Genomic DNA, 25352 nt, shown 5'->3' with positions numbered 1-25352 from the left:
AAGGTCGTTATATAATGATAAAAGGGTCAATCAAGAGGATATAATGATTGTAAGTATATATGCCCCCAACACTGGAACATTGAGATATATAAAGCAAATATTATTAGAGCTAGAGAAATAGACCTCAACACAATAATAGCTGGAGACTTCAACACTCCATTTTCAGCATTGGGCAGATATCCCAGACAGAAAATTAACAAAGAAACACTGGACTTAATCTGCACTATAGAATAAATGGACCTCAGAGATATTTACATAACATTTTATCCAAAGGTTGCAGAATACACATTCTTCTCCCCAGCATATGGATAACTCTCAATGATAGGCCATATATTAGGTCAGAAAACAAATGTTAAAACATTCAAAAAAACTGAAATAATAAGCGTTTTCTCTGACCACATGGAATAAAACTAGAAATAACTAATAAGAGGAATTTTGGAAACTATACAAACACATGGAAATTAAACAACATGCTCCTGAGTGACCAGTGAGTCAATGAAGAAATTAAAAAGGAAATTGCAAAAATTCTTGAAACAAATGATAATGGAAACACAGCATACCAAAACCTATGGGATATAGTGAAAGGAATACTATAAGAAGAGACAAAGAGGGAAATTTACAGCTATAAGTGCCTATATCAAAAAAGAGAAAAAACATCAAATAAATAACAAGCAGTGCATCTTAAAGAACTAGAAAAGCAAGAACAGGTTGAACTCCAAATCAGTAGAATAAAATACAAACAATCAGTGAAACAAAAAGTGTGTTATTTTTAAAAAGATAAAGTTGACAACCTTAAACCAGACCAGTGAAGAAATAAAGGGAAAAGACCCAAATAAATAAAATCAGAGATGAAAAAGGAGACATTACAGCTGATACCAGAGAAATTCAAAGGATCATTAGTGGCTACTGTGAGCAATTATAGGCCAATAAATTGTAAAATTTAGAGGAAATGGATAAATTCCTAGACACATAAAATATACCAAAGATTGAACCATGAAGAAATGGAAAACCTGAACATACCAGTAACAAGATTGAAGCCATAATGAAAAGTCTCCCAGCAAGGAAAAGCCCAGGGCCTGATGGCTTCACTGTTGAATTCTACTAAACATTTAAAGAAAAACTAATACTAATCTCACTCAAACTCTTCCAAAAAATAGAGAAAAAGGGAATACTTCCAAGCTCATTCTATAGGCCAATATTACTCTGATACCAAAACCAGACAAAGACACATTAAAAAAAAGAAAACTACAGGTCAATATCTCCAAGGAATATTGATGCAAAAATCCTCAACATAATACTAGCAAACTGAATTAAACGATACATTAAGCTCATTCATCATGACCAAGTGGAATTTATACCAGGCATTCAAGCATGGTTCAATATATACAAATCAATCAACGTAATACATCATATTAACAGAATGATGTATTACAGAGTAAAATCCACATTATTGTTTCAATTGATGCTGAAAACATTTGATAAAGTTCAGCATCTCTTCATAATCAAAACCCTCAAAAACTGAGTGTAGAAGGAATGTACCTCAACATAATAAAAGCCATATATGATAGACCCACAGCAAGTATCATACTGAATAGAGAAAAACTGAAAGCCTTTCCTCCAAGATCTGGAATATGACAAGAATGCCCACTTTCACCACTGTTTTCAATGTAGTATTGGAAGTCCTAGCAATCTGATAAGAGAAAGAAATAAAGGGCATCCAAATTGGAAAAGAAGAAGGCAAATTATCCTTTTTTGCAGATGATATGATCTTATGTTTGGAAAAATCTAGACTCCCTACCTAAGAACTATTAGAACTGACAAGCAAATTCAGTCAAGTTGCCTGATACAAAATCAACGCACAAAAATCAGTAACATTTCTATACGCCAACAGTGAACAATCTGAAAAAGAAATCAAAAACGTAATTCCATTTACAATAGCTACAAATAAAATAAAATATCTATGAATTAAGTAAACCAAAAAAGTGAAAGATTTCTACAATGATAACTGTAAGAAATTGACTCAAGAAATTAAAGAAGGCACAAAAAATAGAAAGAGACTCCATGTTCATGGATTGGAAGAATAAATATTTGTTAAAAGTTCATACTATACAAAGCAATCTATAGATTTAATGCAATCTATTTAAATGCCAATGACATTCTTCATGGAAATAGAAAAAATAAGTCTAAAATTTATACAGAATTACAAAAGTCCCAGAATACTCAAAGCTATCCTGAGCAAAAAGAGCAAAACTGGAGGAATCACATTACCTGACAGCAAGTTACACAACAGAGGTATAGTCGCCAAAACAGCATGGTACTGGCATAAAAGCAGACACATAGAACAATGCAACAGTATAGAGAACCCAGAAACAAATCCATACACTTACGGTGAACTAATTTTTGACAAAGGTGCCAAGAACATACACTGGGAAAATACAGTCTCTTCAGTAAATTGGGAAAACTAAGTATCTCTGCAGAAGAATGAAACTTGACCCCAATTTCTTCAATAAATACAGTCTTTTCAATAAATGGTGCAGGGTATATTAGTCAGTTTTCGCATTGCTATACAGAACTACCTGAGACTGGGTAATTTATAAAGCAAAGAGCTTTACTTGACTCACAGTTCCATAGGCTGTACAGAAAGCATGGCTGGGGAGTCCTCAGGAAACTTACAATCATAGTGGAAGGTGAATGGGAAGAAGACACATCTTACATGGCCAGAGAAGGAGGAGGAGAGAGAAAGGAAGGAAAGTGCTACACACTTAAACAACCAGACCTTGTGAGAATTCACTATCACAAGAATAGCAAGGGGTAAGTCTGCCCCCAGGATTCAATCATCTCCTATCAAGGCCCTCCTCCAACACTGGGAATTACAATTTAACATGAGATTCAGGTGGGGACACAGAGCCAAACCATATCACTGGGGAAACTGGAAGATATCCATATGCAGAAGAAAGAAATTAGACCCCTATCTCTTGCCATGTACAAAAATCAAATAAAAATGGATTAAAGACTTAAACCTAAGGCCTCAAACCATGAAACGACTATAGGAAAACATTTGGGAAGCTCTCCAGGACATTGCCCTGGGCATAAATTTCTTGAGCAATACTCCACAAGCACAGGCAACTAAAGCAAAAATGGACAGATGGGGTCATATCAAGCTAAAAAGCCTTCTGCACAAGAAATGAAACAATTAACAAAGTGAAGAGCAACACGCAGAATGGAGGAAAATACTTGCAAACTACCCGTATGACAAGGATTAATAACCAGAATATATTAGAAGCTCAAACAACTCTGCAGAGAAAAATCTAATAATCTGATCAAAAAATAGGCAAAAGATTTTAATACACATTTCTTAAAAGAAGACATATAAATGTCAAACAGGCATATGAAAAGGTGTTCAATATCACTGATCATCAGATAAATACAAATCAAAACTACAATGTGATATCATTTCAGTCATGTTAAAATGGATTTTATCCATAAGCCAGGCAATAACAAATGCGTTAAGGATGTGGAGAAACAGGAACTCTCGTACACTGTTGGTCATACAAATTAGTACAACCACGGTAGAGAATAGTTTGGAGGTTCCTCAAAAAAACTAAAAGTAGAGCTACCATACCATCTGGCAATCCCACTGCTGTATATATACCCAAAAGAAATGAAATCATTATATCAAAGAGATATCTGCACTCCCATATTTGTTGCAGCACTGTTCACAATAGCCAAAATTTTGAAGCAACCTGAGTTTCCATCAACAGATGAACCTATAAAGAAAATGTGGTACTTATCCACAATTGAGTACTATTCAGCCAGAAAAAAAGAATGAGATTCTGCCATTTGCAACAACATAGACTGAACTAGAGGTCATTATGTTAAGTGAAATAAGCCAGGCACAGAAAGACAACCATTTCATGTTCTCACTTACTTGTGCGATGTAAAAATTAAAACAATTGAACTCATGGAGATAGAGAATAGAAGGATGGTTACCAGAGGCTGAGAAGGGTAGTGATGGAGTGGGAGGGAGGTGAGGATGGTTAATGGGTTAAAAACAATAGAAAGAATAGATAAGACATAGTATTTAGTAGCACGACAGCAGGACTATAGTCAATAATAATTTAATTGTACATTTAAGGATAAATGCTTGATGGGGTGGATACCCAATTTTCCATAATGTGCTTATTTCACATTGCATGCCTGTACCAAAATATCTCATGTACCTCAAAAATATATACACCTACAAAAATTAAAATTTAAAAAAAATTTTAAAAGACTAATTTAGACGACAATATAACTGACCTGAAATAGAGGAGTTTTATGGATGCTGAGCTAGATATGACCCAGATATTGTGAGCAGAGACAGTATATGTGGAGAATCAGAAGCACAGCAAAATGAGCTAGATATGACCCAAGATATTGTGAGCAGAGACAGTATATGTGGAGAATCAGAAGCACAGCAAAATGTTCCCAAGAATACTTTTGCAATTCTTCAGTCCGTAAGGACAAGAGAACGATATAAACCTGTACAGTCACTGACTGAAATGCAGCACCCATGGATCCCATGTTACATTATACCAAAAAACCTATCCCAGTTGCACACAACAGACATGACCAGGATAGATTCAAAGGAAAAGAAAGAAGGCTTGAAACTCAACACTGCAGCACTTAGCATGGTAGGGCACAGAAATCTCTAACAGAGGGTGCATCTGCCTATAAGACATAGACCCCTGCAGCATAGCCAGTTTCCCAAGCAGGACTTCCCCTGAACCAGAAGAAACAATCTCAAACATCCATTATCGTAAGTCCAGCAGATACTACCTCTTTAATAACCATGTTTAATGCAAAGGATTTTCTACAGAATCTGAGATTTGGCCCATCAGATGAAGAGCAGAAACTAGGATGCCAATGAAATGAAAATAAAATGAAACTACAATTCAGAGAAGATAAGCACAGATGCAACCAGATGACAACTAACTAATTGTCACCATTTCTTAGAGTAGTAGACCAGTAACTTAAGCATATAAGTGGATGACTGAGGCTGGGAAGTGGTGGGACCAGGTTGTAGCAGTTTTTGTACAGTTTTGAATTGTGTGCTAGTTCAAAACTTTGCCATAACTTTTGCTTGATGGTTGACATATTTGCTAAAATTAAAGACTTTCATACCAAATGTGATGAAATTTGTCTAGAACAAAATGTTCAGAATCAGATGGAACAGGATTAGAACTCAGCTATCACAAATCTCATTTGCCTAGACCGGTTTGGTTACAGTTCTTTTTCTTTTTCTTAATTTGGATTAAGAAACATGGGTATACTTTGATCTCAAGGCTGAAACTCAAGATTTAGGAACTTACCAGAAATTACAAATGAAAAAGATCACAGACCGATGTTTTGTAAGACCATTTGATGCTTTGTGTTTCAAAGGGATAATGACTCTTATCTGTGTAAGCAAACTTACTGGCTTACAATTGTATTTTAATATTTACCTTCTAGTTTGTAATGGAGAATGTGTATTTTTGAAAGCGTTTTTTCCCCATTGGTTAAATTAACATTACTTAAAATGTATTTCTTTTGAAAATAAATACGGGGTAGAAATTTGTGTATATTTAGAGGGTATACGTCTCTCTAAGCCCCTCGCTTCTGATTTTTCATTGCTCTCTAGTTCCTTTTATTGAAAATACTATGTTGTCAGTGGTAACAAACTTTAGTTTCTGAAACTTCCAAAACAAAGCAAAGGAATCTTGAATGAATCAAAATGTGAGCCTGTGTGTATATTTTACCCATACTTTAATCAAGAACAAGTCTTTGGCTGTAGAAGAAATGCTCAGCCTTCCTAAGACTTCTTTACTTATAATGAATACATTTAATGAATGTGCATTCTTCTCATTGATGTCTGACCATAATACCCTTTAATTGAAAATCTCAATACACAAATTAAAACTGAATAGGCTGTAGTATTTTTTATTTTGGGAGTCAATGTATGATTTGGAAGAGGGAATATGTATCAGCCCCATGAGAGTGTAGCCTTTAACTATCATGTCTTTTCTCATAAATTCATTATGGCATTTTGAGCAATGTGATCCCATGTTGACCATGTTACTAAGCCCCTTCTTAGTCAGCTTGGGCTGCCATGACAAAATGTTATAGACTGGACAATGTAAACAATAGACGTTTATTTCTCACAGTTCTGTAAATAGGGAAGTCCAAGATCAAAGTGCCAGAAGATTCAGTTCCAGTGAGATCTCTCCCCCTGGCTTGCAGTCAACTGCCTTCTTGCTAGTTCCTCACATGGCAAGGAGAGAGAGAGAGGGAAGGAACAAGCTCTTTGATATGTCTTTTTATAAGGACACTAATCCCATTGTCTGGACTCCACCTCATAACCTCATATGAACCTAATTCCCTCCCAAAGGTCTCATCTCCTAATGCCACCACACTGAGGGTTAGGGCTTCAATATACAAATGGGGAGGGCTTGACATGTTAGCAGCAGAATGTATCTGAGTACTGTTGTACCAAATTATGTTACCAGCAGTGAAGCCAGCAACCTCAATTCCTGCCTCCTCAGAAGAAAGAATTTGACCAACAGGTTTAGGTAGAGTGAGAAACCAAGGCAAGTTTTGCAGCAGGAGTGAAAATTTATTTAAAAGCTTTAGAACAGGAATGAAAGTACACTTCGAAGAAGACCAAGCAGGTGACTAGAGAGATGAAGTGCATGGTTTGACTTTTTGACTTGGGGTTTTATACAGTGGCATGCTTCCGGGGTCCTGTGTTACTCCTCCTCTGATTCTTTCCTTGGGGTAGGCTGTCTGCATGTGCAGTGGCCTGCCAGCACCCGGGAGGGGCCGCATGCGCAGTGTGTTTACTGAGATTGTGCACATGCGCACTTGAGGCCTTCCTTATCAGTCGAGTGTTTCTAGAGGAAGGACACATACCAGTTACTCTGTCATTTTGCCTCTTAGTGCATGTGCTTGAGACTACTCATCCAACTCCTGAGATTTTATTGGGAAGTTGATGATCCTCAGTTTCAGCTTTTTTTCTATCTATTGGGAGACTGCCTTTCCCTGGCAACGGCTGTGATCAATTATTATTTTAGACAGACAGCTTAATAACTGTCTAACCATCATGTGATGGTTACCTGACATTCCTGATGGTGGGGTGGCCCTCCCTTGCCCTACTCATGTCTGACTAGCTACCTACTGTAACAGACACAAACATTCAGTTCATAAAAGCCCTCTGGGGTTTTTAATATTTTTATTCCTTTCACTTACAAGTACCTACTGAATACTCTTGAACCAGGCACTGTCTCTGGGATAAAATTGAGTTTTTCAATTATACGATGATTCATTAAGCATACACATGTATCTTTTTACCCTATCATAGATTTACAAAGTTCTATTAGCATGACAAAAAGCAACCCAACACCATCTTCTTCAATGAGATTTTTTTGAGAAATTTCTCTCACTGTATCTTCAACTCAAATGAATTTTGCCTACATACAATTGCACAGATACATTTTTTTTTAGTCTAAAATTCTAAAACCTTCATACCAACTTATTATTCAGCTTTAGGATAGTTTTAAGACTAGAGATATTTATGTAAAAACCACTTGCAGAAACTTTTGTAATCCTTTATTACAATTTCAAAATCCATAAAGCTCTAAATAATAAATTATTTTCTTTTTAACATCTGATCTGAATAGACATGAAACTCTTTATCATCCTTATTCATTACATTTAATGTGAATATTTTTACATTTTGTTGAAGAAATATTAGGGTTTTGCCCCCAGTGCTAAGAAGCCAGCTACACTAACCAAAAGGAAGCACACTTGTACTGAAGAGGAAATGGTACACTGATTTTTTTTCTCACATCAAATTAATAAAGGAGAACCTCTGGCTCTGGCGTTTTGCATTCAATTGGCAGTAGTACATTTTTAAAGGGACAAAGACAAATGGTTTTGGGATCAGGGAAGGCCATTAGGAAGTTTGGTGGCTTGAAAAAAGTATGTCTTCCATGAGTTTGCAAACTTTGAAGCTTCTTGGTTCATGCGGTTCCCTCAACCTGGAATTTTGGCACCATTTCTATGTTTTGTCATCCTTAAAGGCCCTGTGAAAATACCACCTGCTTGGTCAAGTTCTCCCTGATTCTCACCCCCAGTCTCTAAGGTGAATCAGTCATTTTTGTTCCCTGTGCCCTACAGCATCTGCCTTGCATCATTGCAAAAAGAGCTTGCTTTTCAGTTATGCCTTACCTGACTAGGCCCCAAAACTGTTATCTCTTCAGAGCAGTGACAATGTCTTATTTATATTTCTGTCCTCTAGTACCAGTCACATGACTTGCACATTATAGCCACTCTATTTATATGTATTGAATGAATCTGGAGATGTTTAGCCTGGGGAAAATAAAACTTGGGGTAAACATGAAAGCTAAACCCAAATATGTGAATGTGTATCATTTAAAGAGAGAGAAAAACATATTGATAGTGGCAGGAGGTAGACAAATCCCTAGGAAGATAGGGGTGGATCCCTGGTGAAACCCCACCTTCAAACCAAAGACAGTTTAAAACCTGAAAGCCAAGCTACAAGTCTCAGAATCCAGGAACCAGACTGAAAACCTCTCTTCCCATTTGGAACACTTTTGTCTGATTGACCCCCACTCTTCACCTATTTTATATATACCTATCCTTACCTAATTGGTTTTTAATACTGTCATGCCCACCTTCAAGTGATGCCTTTGTTTTAGCCTTTTTTGCATACTCACAAACCAATCAGCCTGCAATCTCCCATTCTGAGCTCATAAAATCCCTGAACTCAGCCACACTTTGGGACTGCCTGCCATTGGGCAGGGGAGCTACCTGACTTCACAGAGGGGGTTGCCATCTCCAGGTCCCCTCTCTGTTTAGGGCTCTCACTCAGTAAAATTCTCCACCCTGCTCACCCTGTGGCTGTTGGTGTAACCTCATTCTTCTTGGACATGGGACAAGAACTTGGGACCTGCCAAATGCAGATATGAAAAAGGCTCTAGTGATATAGCCCTCCCAGCCTCTGCTAGTGCCAGGTAGTGGCCCCATGTGACAGAAAGCAGCAGTGGTCTGGGCCAGCTCTGGAGCTATAGGCTGGAGTGGAGCAATGGGACTGAAAGAGCTGTTAACATGCCCCCATTCATCAGGCTGTGGACAGGGAGACTGAAAGAGCTGTTAGCATGCTGTAACATCTCCTTTAGGACTTTGGGGTTGCTGGCATCCCTGTTCATGCTCCACCACTTTCCCCCTGTCCAGATGCTGGCACTCAAGGCAGAGGCAGCTCGCAGCATGCCCAGCCCAGTTATGGGCTGAGCACGAATGCTACAGTGAGCACAGGATCCAGGCCAGAGCACAAGCCAGGTGCAGCCCTGTAGGTCAAGTGGGTCTTATTAGTCTTATTTGTCAAAAAATTATACAAAGAAATATTACTCTGTTTTTGTCTGGATTTATAGTCTTATAACCTTTGTGCCAAACCCTGACACCTTGAAATTTCTAGCAGAAGCAAATATAATCAGTAAACCCAGACAAAAATGGATGCTGATAATTATGAAGACATTTCTATTTTTTACTTAGATTGGTGCAACTGTGGTTTCAGACCATGAATTTTAAATCATTATAACTAGGTTCAAATATATCTTTATTAATCAAAATAGGAACCATTACGATCAACACATTTTTGCCAATGAGAAATAAGTTTGCTTATTCCTGTAGTGTAAAAATCCATGCTTAAGGATTCAGTGAACTCTTGGAAAGCATTTTCTACATCCTACTGGTTGTGGAAGTTGTCAAGATGCTTGAAGAAGTAGTAGTTAGTTGACAAGAGGTCAGGTGAATATGGCAGATGAGGCAAAACTTCATAGCCCAATTTGTTTAACTTTCGAAGCACTGTTTATGTGACCTGCAGTCAGGCATTGTCATGGAGAAGAATTGGGTCCTTTCTGTTGACCAATGCCAGCTGCAGGTTTTTCAGTTTTTGGTGCATCTCATCAGTTTGCTGCACATACTTCTCAGATGCAATGGTTTTTCTAGGATTCAGAAATTTGTAGTCGATCAGACCGGCAGCAGACCACCAGTGACCATGACCATTTTCTGGTGCAAGCTTGGCTTTGGGAAGTACTTTGGAGCTGCTTCTCGGTCCAACCACTGAGCTGTTCGTCACCGGGTGTTGTATAAAATCCACTAATCATAGCACATCACAATCCAACTGAGAAATGGTTCATTGTTGTTGCTTGGAATAAGAGAAGATGACAATTCAAAATGACAGTTTTTAAAATTTTCACTCAGCTCATGAGGCATCCACTTATTGAACTTTCTCAGCTTTCTAATTTGCTTTAAATGCCAAATGACCATAGAAAGGTCAACGTTGAGTTCTTCAGCAACTTCCCAAAGTGTAATTGTAAGAGGATCAGTTTTGATGATTGTTCTCAATTGGTCATTCTCAATTTCTGATGGCTGGCCACTATGCTTCTCATCTTCAAGGCTCTTGTCTCCTTTACAAAACTTCTTGAAGCACCACTGCCCTGTACATTCGTTAGCAAATCCTGGGCGAAATGCGTGCTGATGTTGAGAGTTGTCTCCACTGCTTTATGACCCATTTTGAACTTGAATAAGAAAATCACTCGAATTTGCTTTTTGTCTGACTTCATTTCCATCATCTAAAATAAATATAAAACAAATAGTAAGTAATAAGTCATTAACAAAAAAAAGCGAGAAATGTGCATTCAAATGATGAATAACATAACCACATTTATTTAAAAATGTATTCCAATATCAAACGGCAAATTTCAACAATGCAAAAACTGCAATTACTCTTGCACCAACCTGAAGCCTGTTTCTCCAATCACCTACAGAGTCTGATTGATAACTTCGTACCCAGAGGTCCATGCTTCTTTCTTACTCAGCACTGCATTACACATTATGTGCAAAGAAATAATAAAGACCCACAAGCCTACAAGTGTAATTTCTATTGACCAAATGACTTCCCTTGGTTAAGCCACCTATTGCACTTACATTAATTCCTTCTCTAAAGTAGAGACCCATATTAATAAAATTATACAACAGGCTACCTGACTTCAACAAACCTTAGAACACCAAAGCAGAATTAATCTGGGCACTTTTGGGGACTTGTTTATAGACCTATTCTCTGGGATTCCTAGTGGAATTCAGTTAATACTGGAAAGCATTCTTAAATTGGGCCTTACTATTCTTCTTTTGTCATGGTGGCCTACAGAATAGTAAAACTTACTATGTATTGTGTAACCAAAGGTTGCATGAGTTTGACTAAAACTATCAAAGCAAGAAAGAAGATGCCCATGATCGTTGTTCCTAAAAGAAGCACTGAGGAATATTTCCTTAGGCAGGTCAAATGATTTTATTCTACAGGCGCCCCTCATCAACCTTGTTCCTCATTAACCTTGTCCAGCAAGAAATAGGCAGATGAGAGACAAAATTCCTTTGTCCCCAATTCCACAAGACTGTGGAATGACCTTCGACAGTGTGGAAATTGTAGTAGTGAAAGGAGGTCTAGCATGACTAGTTCCACTTGGCTCCTAACCGCACCAGCGCCCCCAGCACCCTGCACAATGGTATCATTTAGGTTAACTGCTTTTGATTATTTCTGCACATAGGCCAAACTAATTATGGGAGGAATTTACAGTTTACCTTTAAAGCAAGGATAATAGTCCCTTCCCAAAACAAATCCCTGAGGAGATAAGGATGGTGTACACACAAGTAACCATGTTATGTTAAAGATTTGTAGGAGCATTGTGACCTGACCAAATGCAGTTTCACAACCCTCCCTGAGACCCTTGTTGCCACCCATGTCTGTGATCATTGATCACCTCTTGATCTCAACCTTCTCCCTTTTCGCCTTCCCCTAACATAAATGCGGCCTAAAATTCTATTAACTAAAGATGGTTCTTCAAGACACCAGTACATTATATTCTTGGTTTACTGGCTGTCCAAAATAAAGTTACCTTCCTTTCCCCAACACCTTGTCTCTCAACTTATTGGGTATTTTGCAGCAAGTGGTATAAGCTTGGACTTGTTTACAGCTCAGCAATATATATGAAGAAAAACAGAAATTATATATATACATACTTAAATATATATGAGGAGAGGGAATATGTGTAAATGTGGGTGAATCTAGGTAAAAGCTGTATGAATGTCAATTTTAATAATCTTACAGATTTTTGGTCGGTCTGATTCTCTTTCAGTATAAAAGTGCATAATTTAAAAAATGTTGAGAGTTCTATTCTGAGAGGTGTTCAAGCAGAGACTGGATGAATTTCTGAGTAATAGGGATTTTTGCTTGGTTTATAAAATGGGACTGGATGATTTCAATTTGACCCTTAATGTGATGATTAATTTTATGTGTCAACTTGGCTAGGCCACAGTACCCCGGTATTTGGTCAATCAGCAGTCTGAATGTTTTTGTGAAGGTTTTTTTTTTTTTTTTTTTTTACATGAGATTACCATTTAAATCAGTAGACTTTGAATAAAGCAGGTTATGCTCCACAATGTGGGTAAGGTTCATTCAATCCACTGAAGGCCTTAGGAGAAAACACTGAAGTCCCCAGAGGAAGAGGGAATTCTGCCTCCTGACTGTCTTCAGACTGAAACTGCAACATCATCTCTTCCCTGGGTCTCAAGTCTTCCAGCCTACCATGCATATTTTGGACGTGCCAACCTCCATAATCACGTGAGCTAATTACTTAAAGTAAATCAATGGTTTCTGTTTCTCTGCTGAACCTTGATTAATAAACTTAGATTCTATTTCCAGCTGCCTCCTTGCAATTTTCATCTTCCCAAAAGCCCCTTACCCTCTCTCCCACTCCTTGTGTTCAGGGCCTGACATGTAATAGAAGCTCCTCCCCACTATCAATTATGTAATGCAAGGCTGAGAAGAAGCTCAAGGTGCAGTCTAAAAACCAAGATATCATTTGTTATTCTTATTATTGTAAGTTTTGTAATTACCACGATTGCTATACAGAACATGTCAGGATCGTGGCTAGCCTGAAGCCTAACCTCTGAATGATCCATATCTAAGCACATGGTATGAGTGTCTTAAATGTCACCCCACTCCACTGCTGTGATATATGCCTTCATTAAGATTAAGGAGAAAGAATTTAAATATCAGGGCTGAGCATCTGAACAATCATGTCATTTCTATTGATCACCTAATGAAAATTTATGGCATTTAACAGTGAATAAATCAGTTTACATAAGGATGCTAGCTTCTACCACTCTGCTCATGCCATTTCCAGGAAAGCCTTCATCATATTTGCTGTAACAGTGCATTTCTAAGGGTCTTCCAATTGCAGAAAGCACACTATGGCTGAAGAAAGGTTCGGCACTTTAGTTCTGCCATTTTGTTACCAAGTGATGTAAATAAAATTTAGACACTGGTCAGCATGATAAGAACCCAAAGAGATGAAATATAGAGACTGGTTTCCTGCAGATGTGATGTTTTAGAGCAATCATAAAAAAATTCCAAATAGAGAGGATAAATATGAGGACAGAAACAGTCACGGAGTAATAAACTAACACCTTTAAAGAAAAGTAAAGAAGTGTATCATGTAGCTGAAATGGGTGAGAATTGTGTCACCTACAGAATCTAACTCATAGTCATCAGAGGAAATAAACATATTCCCAAGAAGCCATGGCAGCTGCTCCTGGAGGCAATTGTGGATGCCACTCCTGGCAACTGCGACCCTGCCAATAATTTCAGAAGTTAGACATCATTTGCTAAACAAGAAACTTCCGATTTCTTTTTAAATTAATCGTGAGGATGGGAAGGGGGAAAGGTTCACTGTCCTTGATTTTGCAGATTCCTTTGAGCTCCAAAGCACACAGAGGGGCACAGGCATGCCTTCTTTTGAGATAGACACCCTCTGACCTTCTTATCTAAAGCGGCACAGGCACCCCATGGCGTTCTAGCCCCTCACTCTGCTGTCTCCACAAAGCCTATTCCTGCCCGAGGCCAGCAGCCTGGCAGCTGGTAAGGCCTACGACCTGAAGCTGGCGGCCTGCATGTGCGACCTGCTTCTGTGACTTGACAGCTGGGGGGCGGGGTCGGGAGGAGGAAGACCTTGGATAAGGTACTTAGTTTTTCTGCTCCTCCGTTTCTTCTTCCGAAAAATAGGAATGTTAATAGTGCCTATCTCATAAGATTGTGAGAATTAAATGAGTTACTATTGAAAGCCCTGGGAGCACTGTCTGGCAAACAGTCAAACTCTGAAATAAAACAGGTGAGCAAAATGTATTCATTGTTTATTGTCTGCCCTATTGGAAGATGAGCTCCACAAGAGAAGGGCCTTATCTTACACTCTATTGCACCCTCAGTGCTTATGGCAGTGCCTGACCTATGGTGGGCCTCAGTAAATACCTGCAGAAGGTAAGGCTGGGAGCATTGTCGGCTTCTTTTGTGCTGCTTTCCTGGTTTCTCTCTTCTCTTACTCAAATGACCTCATTTGGGTGATCTGGCTTATGTGTTTAGTTAGAAACTCATTAAAATATTTTATGCCAACAAATTCTACAGGAATGTAATCTTGTTAATCCATTCATTCATTAATTCGTTTATTAAGATCATATAGTTGAAGGCCTATAGTGTCTCCTGACTCAAATATATGGCCCAGACAATACTCAGCATGTATTTCAACTATAAGATAATGAGATGTCATTTAAATAACCACTCTAGGCTAAGCCGTTGGGTACAGAGGCCAGCAGGGAAAAGGGATAAGTTAGGAACAGTCAGAGTTGAGATCAGGAACCAACTTTGCCATTGAACATGCATGGGAGGGGTGGCCTGCCTTCCAAATCACAGAATAAAAGGGATCCAACCAAGCTGGCAGCTTTATCCAGGGTCTTCTCTGGTGAACAGAGTGACACAGAGCACCCTGCAGATGGGGTAATCATCGGGTCTGGTCCTAGCTAAATGGAGGGGCAAGAGGACCCATTTGAATTGAAGCAGGTCCTTAGTCAGCAACTGAGCTGACTCAGGGTTCAACTCCAAGGAAGTTGGAAGTTGCAGTAGTCTGGGCTTAACTAAGAATTCACATGTTCTCCAGTCCCAGACACATGGCCTGTATTTTAGAACAGAGTCCAGTGCCAGCAGGAAACGGGAGAACTAATCAGTGGGAGACAAAACCAGCCATACTGCAGTCTCCATGAAACCCTTGGTTTTGGCCTTTCCTCATTTGGGGGGCTGGGCTTTCATATGCATTTGAAAACCAACATCCTTTAGTTCTTGGAAATGTTGCTTATTACTTCTTTAGTAATTACCTCCTTTCCATTTTCTCTCTTTCAGAAATTCTTAATTAAATCTATCTCCCAGTTTGATCCTCTATTTTTTTTATTATTTCTTTTTCTGTTCTCCTGTTAGAAATCTATAGGGGCTTTTGTTTGTTTTGCTCACAGGTCTATTTCCTTAAATTTATCTCCTAGCAATTCTACTAATTTCAGTTTTCAAATGTTAACTTCCAAGAGCCTACCAGTTCTTGTTTTATGGATATGGTGTATTCTTGTCTCCCTCTGAGGAATGTGGTTATAAAGTGTTTGTGGCTGTTACTTTTCTTGCCGTATAGTTGCTGAATCCTTTGAGTTCCTCTTTAGTTTTTCCTTTTTTGTCTCTGCCTTGCTTGTTGAAGACTTCCTTGACATCTGCTCCTCTTTGTCAGTCCTTACTCATAAGAGTGAGCCCCTTGAGAGTGGAGTGAAGCTCTGTGTTCAAGGCTAGTCCTTGTTTCCTGGTTAGCTTCACTGTGGGATTATGGGTAGAGATGGCCATTTTGTTGAGTGACCCTCAAATACTGGCATCTGTAGGTCTGTTCTCCTGCTCAATCTGTTTATCCAGAGAGCATCTTCCACTCTCCTAGCTGGAGAGCTAAGGCTGGTCACCAGAGAATGGAGGTTGAGTTGGGCAGGGGCTCACTACTTGGTATATAGACTTTCACTAATCCCCTGCTTCCATCCTCTTGCCTCACCTCCTCCACTTCTCCCAACTGGTGTTCCTGAATCTGTCCCTTCTTTGGGAACTTCAGAAAGTTAATCAAGTCTTCCTAGCAAATTCTAAAGATCACAAGGAGTAGCTTATTCAGCAGGATCAATTTTACAGGGTTGCAAATCAGACTTAAAGACTTTTTTCAGGCATCGCCTTTTGAGGACAATGATTAAAAGGGGCTAAAAAAAACCATAAAGAGCTTAGTATAGAAGAGCATGATTATGCAGGCTAGCATATTGGCATGCATGCTCCCAGACACTTTAGGGTGTAGGACCGGGCATGGGTGGGAGTGGAGGGGCAGCCCAGGGACTTCCATGTGTGCTTTTGTTTTGGGTTCATAGTAGGAGCCTATTGGGTAAATCACTTTACCTTCACTAGTAAAATTAAATTAGAGGCTTAGAGTGTGGGATCTTTAGGTTCCCTTCAGCTCTAAGATCATCTGTTCTATTCCACAGTAATAAAGTCATCTCATTTTTATCCCTGTAGGTAGCTAGGATGAATCATATACAAACATCATAAATTCTACTTCCAGACATTAAGGTGATATGACATGAATGTCACAAATAACAGTAATATCTCCCACATCTTGTGGTTTGAAGGGATAAATGAAGAAGCAATGTTATCTGTGCTTTGCACTTGTAGTTATTTGAGCTTTTCTTTCAGGCTTGAAAAGGCAAAGGCTATAAAATGGTTTCTTTTAAGGCTTGTTAACATTGGAATTTTATATTTAAAAACCTGCATTATATATTTAGGAAAAAAGAGTGAAAGAAATCAGTGTTGGTGGCTGGGGATGAATTTGAATGTGTAATTGTACACATCACTTCTGAAGGGCAGCTGCAGGAAGCATGTTGATACGGTGTGCTGGGGTCTATGAGATTGGTTGCTAATGAACGCTTAGCACACACACATTTACACACACAGACACACTCATGCGTGACCTTGGCATCTGCCCTTGGAAATGTCTGGAAATGCTTTCAACACTGCCTTTGTGTACAGTGAAGTGTCCTAGTAATCAGTCTTATGAGATACTGGGATCTATTTCAGCAAAAGAAGAAAAAAATAAAGAGAAGGTATTATTCCTCTGGAAAACCTTTGTTCTTCCATAAGCTTAGTTCCTTTCCCTCATACCTCCTTGGGATAAGAGTTTTCTCAATTAGAAACGCTTTTATCTGCAATTTGTAAGATAATGGCTCCCTGGCACCCTTGCAGGTCTCCACACAGGCCCTGGAGGTGAGGCTCAGCTGCAGCTCGACTTGTCTTGGTGAACGAACGCCTTGTCATGCTCTCAGGAACTTGGCATGAATGGCAGTTCTGTGTGGTGCTGTCAAGGCTGTTGCCATTCACCTCCCCACCTTGTGGGAGGTTGTCACAAGGTCATTTCCCATCTGTTTCCCTGGTTCTGGTGAAGCATGGGACTTTCCATCTGTCCCCCTTCTTCAGGAACAGTTGCAGACTATAATAGTGCTTGGCTGGAGCCTAGCATTGTTGACTTCTCAGTCACAGGGTGAGGAGTGACCCACTGCTTGTGCTCCCCATCATCCCCCCCCCCTTGGCTTGTTGTCATCCTGCGGAACAATGGCTGCAGGTAGCTGGCACCATGCTGATCTTTTTTTTTTTGAGATGGATTGCGCTCTGTCGCCCAGGCTGGAGTGCAGTGGCCAGATCTCAGCTCACTGCAAGCTCCGCTTCCCAGGTTTACGCCATTCTCCTGCCTCAGCCTCCTGAGTTGCTGGGACTATAGGCGCCCGCCACCTCGCCCAGCTAGTTTTTTGTATTTTTTTAGTAGAGACGAGGTTTCACCGTGTTAGCCAGGATGGTCTCAATCTCCTGACCTTGTGACCCGCCCATCTCGGCCTCCCAAAGCTCTGGGACCATGCTGATCTTTTATGCTGTCTATATGAGTTATACATTAGCTAAATCCATTTTGGCTTGTTGTCTCCTTAACCAGCTGAATCTCTAGAAATATGGCCAGCAAAGCTAGCAGCAGCCCTCATGCTACTGCTTAGTGACTGCCTGGCTGCTTGGCAGAAAACTCAACCAGCTTAAGAAAGAAGGGATGTTTCCTTTCCTCACATACCAAGCAGTCAGGACACAGGCAACTGTTAAGTCAGCAACATGATGTCAGGGCTGATTCACTGCAAAAATTCCTCAGTCATCTTGGTCCTAAGATGGCTGTTCTGGTTCTGGACATCACATCACATCTGCATTTAAGGCAAGATGAAGCAGTGAAAGCAGGAATCATCATCTGTCTGCTTTATTATGAAAGCAAAAGCTCTTTCAGAAATACTCCAGCAGACTTCACCTTGTGCACTATTGGCCATAACAGGATCATAACACCCTGAGCTTCAAAAAGAAAAAAACCGGTTTCTGAAAAAGAGGAGCTAGATCAGCATGATTGGCCTACACTAGACCAGACTCGTCAGAGTACACACTTGGGCTGGTCTCCTTTCCTTTCTGAACCAAACATGAGTTTCATTGGTGGGACATAAGAGTATAAGGTGGATAGGCAACAAGTTGTATCTGCCATTTGAACCAATGCTGCCAGTCCCAGTCTCTTATCCCAGCTTAGTAGGAAAGACCTATCAGTCGCTGACTCTACTATCTCTTCTTGCTTGCACATCAATTGTGTCTCATATTTGAACTGACCAATGAATAACTGGGGCATTGCAAACACAGTTTCCAGTTCTTCAGAAACTCTAAGCCTAATCTGAAAGAAATAAGTTGAGAGTTGTCATGATCAAGGACTATAAATGCACTAGCCCCTGAACTCCTTTCTTTTCTTACCTGACAACATCAAATGTTCAGAAGCAAAATGACATTAGGTGAATGTTGAGAGTCTGATGCCACCATAAGCTTACTCACCTTTGCAGTATTCCAAATAAAATAAATTTCTTTCAGGTAAGAGTACTACTATATCCCCTCTTATTTAAGTAAGAGATAATTGGGATTATTGCCTGTGTTTGGCAATTTTTTTTTTTTTTTTTTGAGACAGAGTCTCTGTCACCTAGGCTGGAGTGCAGTGGCGCGATTTCGGCTCACTGCAAGCTCTGCCTCCCGGGTTCCTGCCATTCTCCTGCCTCAGCCTCCTGAGTAGCTGGGACTACAGGTGTACGCTGCCATGCCCGGCTAATTTTTTGTAGTTTTAGTAGAGATGGGGTTTTACTGTGTAAGCCAGGATGGTCTCGATCTCCTGACCTTGTGATCTGCCTGCACTGGCCTCCCAAAGTGCTGGGATTCCCTCAGGAGCTAGGCTACGAGAACTTCACCTACCTTTTCCTTCTCTCCCACCTAACTCCTAAATATCCCTCAAGATGCTGCTTAAAAATAACTTTCTTTTTCATGTGTTTATTATAATGCTTACCACTGGCACACTGGAATTATTTACTTAGACAGTTGTCTCACCCACTACATTAGGAAATTTTCCAGGGGAACGGTTTTGTTCCAAACACTGAGCACAAAGTAGAATGTACAGTAGTAAGTTCTTAACATGTTTTCATTGAATAAAATCTATTTATACCTTCCTTGATGGCTGTCAAAAAACTATTTAAACCATGAAGAATTAATAACATAATTAAGTTGTATATCTCCACTGAAGCACATCAAAATAAAAAGTGCATTTATGGTCCAAAACAAAGACATAAGTAAAAAGCAAATTCAAACCAAGAAAAATACAAATATGATTAATTTCCTTAATATGTAAACCCTTAGAAATTGAGATGAAAAAGATCAATCAGCCAAAAGGTACATGAGCAAGGACATGAACAGACAGTTCACATAAAAATGATCCTTAGTGAGAAGACACTCAACCTTACCCATACTTTTAAAAATGCAAATGAAATGATAAGTGAGAAGCCATTCTCACTTACCATGTTGGCAAAAATCCAAAAATTCAGTAATATACTCTGTTAGAGAGACTGTGGGAAAACAGTCACTTTCGACATTTCTGGAGGAACCCAAGTGACACAGCTCCGAGAGGGGACAGTGTAGCAATTTCCATACAGTATTATAAATGCTTTCATCCTTTAACTCAATTAACCTAGGACAGGGAGTTTATCCTGTAGAAATCTCTGCACAGTTACAGAATGACAGGCACAAGTGATGTGTCATGGTATTGTTTGTAACAGCCTAAGAAACAGCCCATTTCCATAAAGAGAGGAGTGGTTAAATAAAGTGCAGTATGTCCTCAAAATGGAATACTAGGTGCTGAAAAAGAATGAGGACACCTTGTCTGTTACATTGTGAGAAGGTATTCAGGATAGATGGTTCAGAAGAAAAGCTCAGAATAGTGAACACATTATGATGCCTATAGTGTCATAAAGAAGAGGAAAAGAATATGTATTTGTTTTGGTTTGCAACTGCATAAAGTACTGGAAAGGTATACTGTAAGGAGGGGGCCCGACCAGGTGGATAGAATAGAAGCAAAACTCAACGTATACCATTTTAATTTTTAAAATCCATGAATTAAAAACTAATAATCCACCTGTGAATTATTACTTATTAAAAGTTAAAACTTTTAAATCCTACACTTTGCACATAGTGTTTAGAGCCAAACTGCAAGTGTTTAAATTTCTGCCTCACTTATTACATAAATGAATTTCAGCAAATTTCTTAACCCTTCTCTGTCTTGAAGGAATTTGATGAGTTAATAAATACAAAGGAATCAAGCCTGAAACAGTGAGTTCTACATGACTGTAGTCTGTTATTAATACTGCATTTAACAGTAATAATTTTGAAGAACTCTTTAACCCTCTAGTGATAAAATTTCTTGAATTCTTCTGATATTCCTAACTTCCCCTCCACCCCACACCAAAGGTGGAAAAATGAATGCCAAGAGAAATAGAGTAATATCAAACAGCACTGAGCCAGGACCAGGTACAAATACAGGAGCCAACACTTGGGCATTGCTGGATCATTCCATGTCACATGTATGGAAACCCTAAGAAACAAAGTCATTGATTTCTCTTCCTGTTTAGCAAATCAAAAAGAGAATATAATAAATTGGATTATGAGGCATTATGAGTGCACAAAGTGTTGGAAGATGTGCAGGACATCTATAAAACACAGCTCCTGAAAGTATCTGCTGCAATTCTTGATGAAATCAAGAGACGACATCTTTCCTAGAAACCCAGAAAACGGGAGTCACTGTCAGGCTGGGAGTTTCTAGAGACAGAATCTAAGTAAATATGTGGCCACAGGTTCCATAGCACTGCTTGTATTTACAGTTTTGAACACACCCATCCCATGGTTGCTTATTTAAAAAAATAAAAACTCACGGATGCAGAAATGATATAATCAGCAAGGCACTGTCAGTAAATTTGCCAACTCCCTTTGGATGGCTTATATTGCCTGTTTCTGTGGAAAATGAATTTGTGCATGACATTTTGATGTTTGGATTATCGGATAACGCCGATTCAAAACAGCACAAAGAAACAGCTTAGGCATTTTTCCTTCTAATCAGAAAAAGAAGCTTAACACATTGTGGAGAAATTGTGCCCCCTGCTGATTTAATTTGATATTAGCGTCATTGGTTTTTTGGTTTTTTTTTTTTTTTTTTAAAGACCTGCAGTGCCGCAGGGTAGCGCAGTGTCTTCAAGGTCAGTAATTTACATGGCCTCCTCTCAGAGGCTGAGGCAGCCTCTCCGTGCAAATAGGAAGTTTTTGCTTGATAGCGACCTTGGGAAAAAGGAAGCAAAGGAGGAATGCCTCCTTTTATGAGCTTTGTGGAGATATTCTAAGAACCTTCTCAGTATTTCCCGTACCTTTGACGACTCTGAATAGGGAAAGCCAGCAAGCAGTGCAGAGAGAGGAGCTAGTTGCTGGTGAGCACACGCCCCTTGTAATTAATCCCCACTTCCGGACCGAAGGACGGTAGAGCTCAGTCTGCGAAAACTATTATCACCCATGAATAGCAATCGCGATGGAGCATTCCAGATGCTCAGCTGTCATTCTATTAACTAGATGTGAGCCACCCTCTGAAAGGCTCCAGCCCTGGACAATATTGTTAACCAGGGATGTAGCATTAGTAACGGCAGCCTCCTTCTGCGGCCCTCATTTTCATCTTGATGCTTTGTTCCCTTCTTGTTTATTGCCTCTCCACCTGGGCTTTTAATCTGCTTTCCTAGGCTGGTATTTATTTCCAACAAGCTGCCAAGTAATCTCTCTGGAAAAGTCAACGGCCTTTTTTTTTTCTTTCTGTTCTTTACTTGCGTTTTTCTTTTTTTGTGTATTTTTCTTTGTGTGTGTGTGTGTTTGCTTGTATTTTGCTCGTGTTCTTTGCTTTGCTTGTGTTCTTCTTCTGATATTTGCATCTTTAGGAGAAATTCCTGAATGAACACAGAGAGGACTTTAGCAATGCATTCGGCCTTGGAGAAGATAAAGGAGGAAGTTTTCAAAGTGGGGGAGGACCTTTCCTCCCATCTCTCCTAGACAAGGCCACAGTCTGCGTGGCTGCGTCTCTGCCGACTGTGACAAGAACAGCCTCTTCCAGTCTACATGATGCAATACTTTTCCAAGATTCAGTTCACAGAGAGGTAGTAAATATTGTCTTTCCCTCCTCTGTACCTTAAAAGGGCTTTCAGTCTTTCCAAGGGCCCTTTGCTCTTTGGTTAGAGTTGCCAGATTTAGTGAATGAAAGTCCAGGGTACCCAGTTTGATTTTTATTTTAATATGAATTTCAGTAACGATTTTTTTTAAAGTATTTGTATTTGTTGTTTATATGAAATTCACATTTAACTGGGCTGCCGTACTTTACCTGGCAACCCTATCTTTGATTGAATTCTGTTTTCACGCTGCTTAGCGTGAAACTGTTTCCAGGGCATTCTAAATCGAGCTGAGTGACTGCTGAGCCAGGGCGGGAGGTGGTGGGCCTTGGAGCCCAGGGTGGCCTGGGCGGTGCGTCTCCTCGCGCTGCTGCCTCAGGCTCTCGCCTCCCTCTAGCGGCCGCCAAGGACTTCACACATGCCGAGTGGAGGCCCTACTGGGTGGCAGCTGCCGGCTCCAACCCGGGAAAGGGCACGTCCGAAAGAGCTCACCCTCAGCGACTTTCTCCTGGAGGGCTGCGGTGGGTGCCTGCACAAGAAAGTGGCCTTGTTCCCAATAGCGGAAATGGAGTTTCCCTTGTTTCACTTAAAAATACAATGACAAAAATGCCTCTGTACAACCGCCTAAGTTGACAGTTGATGTCTAACCCTGGGCTGTACTCACCACCAAACACTGATAGATGTTGTCATTTTCATGCTAAAGAGACCCCACTCATCCCAAATAATTTGTCAAGGAATATTCATGTAGACAGCAAGTTTTGGAAGGTGGAGATGCTTATCTGTCTTCTGTGATGTGCCTGTGCCTGTGCCTGATAGCCAGTAAATAAGTTTAAATGAATTGACAGTGAAATACACTACAGGCTTGGCATTAAAAACAAAGAGGAAACCTATTCCTACCCTCAGAGAATGACCACTTCTTCGCAGAGGAGATGATGGCTGCAGTGCTTATGCTCAGCAAAGACTATGGAATTTGAGTCTTGGAATATTAGTTCCTCTCTTAACTTAGGAAATGGATGTCTGGAGGTCTGGGCCAGCCGATAAGGGATTGATACACCTGAGACTGTTTTACAAAACACTGCTTTTAGTGTTTAATGATGTGGGATAGTGTCTAGAGCAGTAGAATGGAGCCAGAACATGGGTTCTAGAATCCAGAGATGACTCCCAGCTTACATCTGAGTTCCTTAAAGGACAGTTTCTGTAATGTAGGTGTTCCATGATTACTTGTTGAAAGAATGAATAAGACTGTGTCTATCACAACCATCTCCACACTCATTGGCTTTAGTGGAGTCAAGGCAAGGTAGAGATTTTAATGGCAGAATTCTGGTGATAGGGGCCCCTACCACCAATGGCAGTATTAAGGAGTGATTAGGGAAAAGGGTAGCTTTTAGTCTCTTTCAAGTCACGCAAACAAAGATCACAGAATCTAAGCAAAAGCAAATGTTTTGCTTTACAGTTTCAAGACAAAGTCCCTGGAAGTTGCCCCCTTTTAAATAGATTGTCTCTTAGCCTTGTTATGCAGATACACTGGATCCTGTAACCATGTTAGCCCTATCTGTAATCTTACAAAGTCGGGTGGTAGGTATTTGCTCAGGAAATTGAGACACTAGGTACTCACACTTTTAAAAATAACACATAAGGAAGGCAATAATAATTACATAAGATAATATATTCCAGGCTCTATCTCTTGTTATCTCATTTAATCTTCACTGTAACCCTATAAGGTTATTATTATTGCCCACATTTTTACAGATGTGGAAATGTCAGCTTAAAGAACTGAAGTAACTTGGCGAAGGTCATAGAGAGAGCCAATATGCAAACTCACATCTGCCTTATTCAACTCTTTCCAACATACGGTGCTGGTACCTGGGTACCTGAGTACATGAGGAGGCCTGTTTGTATGCCTCCAAGCAGAATCAAATAGGAAATGTTTGCTAGAAATAAAAAGGAAGCATCAAAGGAAGATATGGAAGGGTCAACCAAAGGGTGAATGGGCTTTGTCCTTTCTTCACTGGAAGTCTGAGCTCAGAGGTGCTGGGTCTCAATAGCTCATTCCTTTAGGAATGAGGTTCTTTACACTTGGACACACGGAGGGGAATATCACACACTGGGGCCTGTCGGGGGGTGGGGGTCTAGGGAAGGAATAGCATTAGCGAGAATACCTAATGTAGATGATGGGTTGGCGGGCACAGCAAACCACCATGGCACATGAATACCTATGTAACAAACCTGCACGTTCTGCACATGTATCCCAGAACCTAAAGTATAATTTTTTAAAAATTAAAAATATATGTAAAAAAAGAAATAACATTCTTTAGATAACAAAGGGGAGGGCAGTGATTCCAAAATCTTTCTCAGCTTTTAAAATGCACACATTTTCAGGCCTTAGCTCCTGGGTATTCTGATCTAGTAGTACTCGGATGGGGCCCTGGAATCTGAATTTTTAGCAAACATAGCAAATTTGAAACCCAGGAGATGTGATGTTATCTGATGTTAATTACTCCTCCAATCAACAACTTAGACTAAATTCTTAAGGTAATTTTCTAACAAATATTTGTATTATTATTTGTATAAGATTATGTTAGGAGAGGAACATAAGGCACTCATTGAATGAACTGGTGTATTTCTAGAGAGCAATATTAATATATCAGAATTCTGATGGTATTTTCTATGCCATTTCACTGGCATTTGGCAGCTTATAACATAGCCCCAGTGGAGATGTAAACTCCTTAAATCTGGTAATTCCACTTTATATTGGATTATAAAAGGTTATGTGGGGTAAGAACCTCAAACCATTCAAA

At 39.7% G+C, this 25352-nt stretch overlaps 1 pseudogene; it reads right to left on the bottom strand.

Moving 5' to 3' along the window:
- Nucleotides 1-9655: 9655 nt before the first annotated feature.
- The window catches only part of LOC140713220 (histone-lysine N-methyltransferase SETMAR-like), a 59177-nt pseudogene continuing 43480 nt past the window's right edge, over nt 9656-25352 (bottom strand).

Source organism: Chlorocebus sabaeus, chromosome 13, assembly GCF_047675955.1.
Source record: "Chlorocebus sabaeus isolate Y175 chromosome 13, mChlSab1.0.hap1, whole genome shotgun sequence".
NCBI lineage: Eukaryota > Metazoa > Chordata > Mammalia > Primates > Cercopithecidae > Chlorocebus > Chlorocebus sabaeus.
The sequence above is the reverse complement of the archived record's forward strand: the minus strand, read 5'-3'. Positions and strand labels throughout refer to the sequence as shown.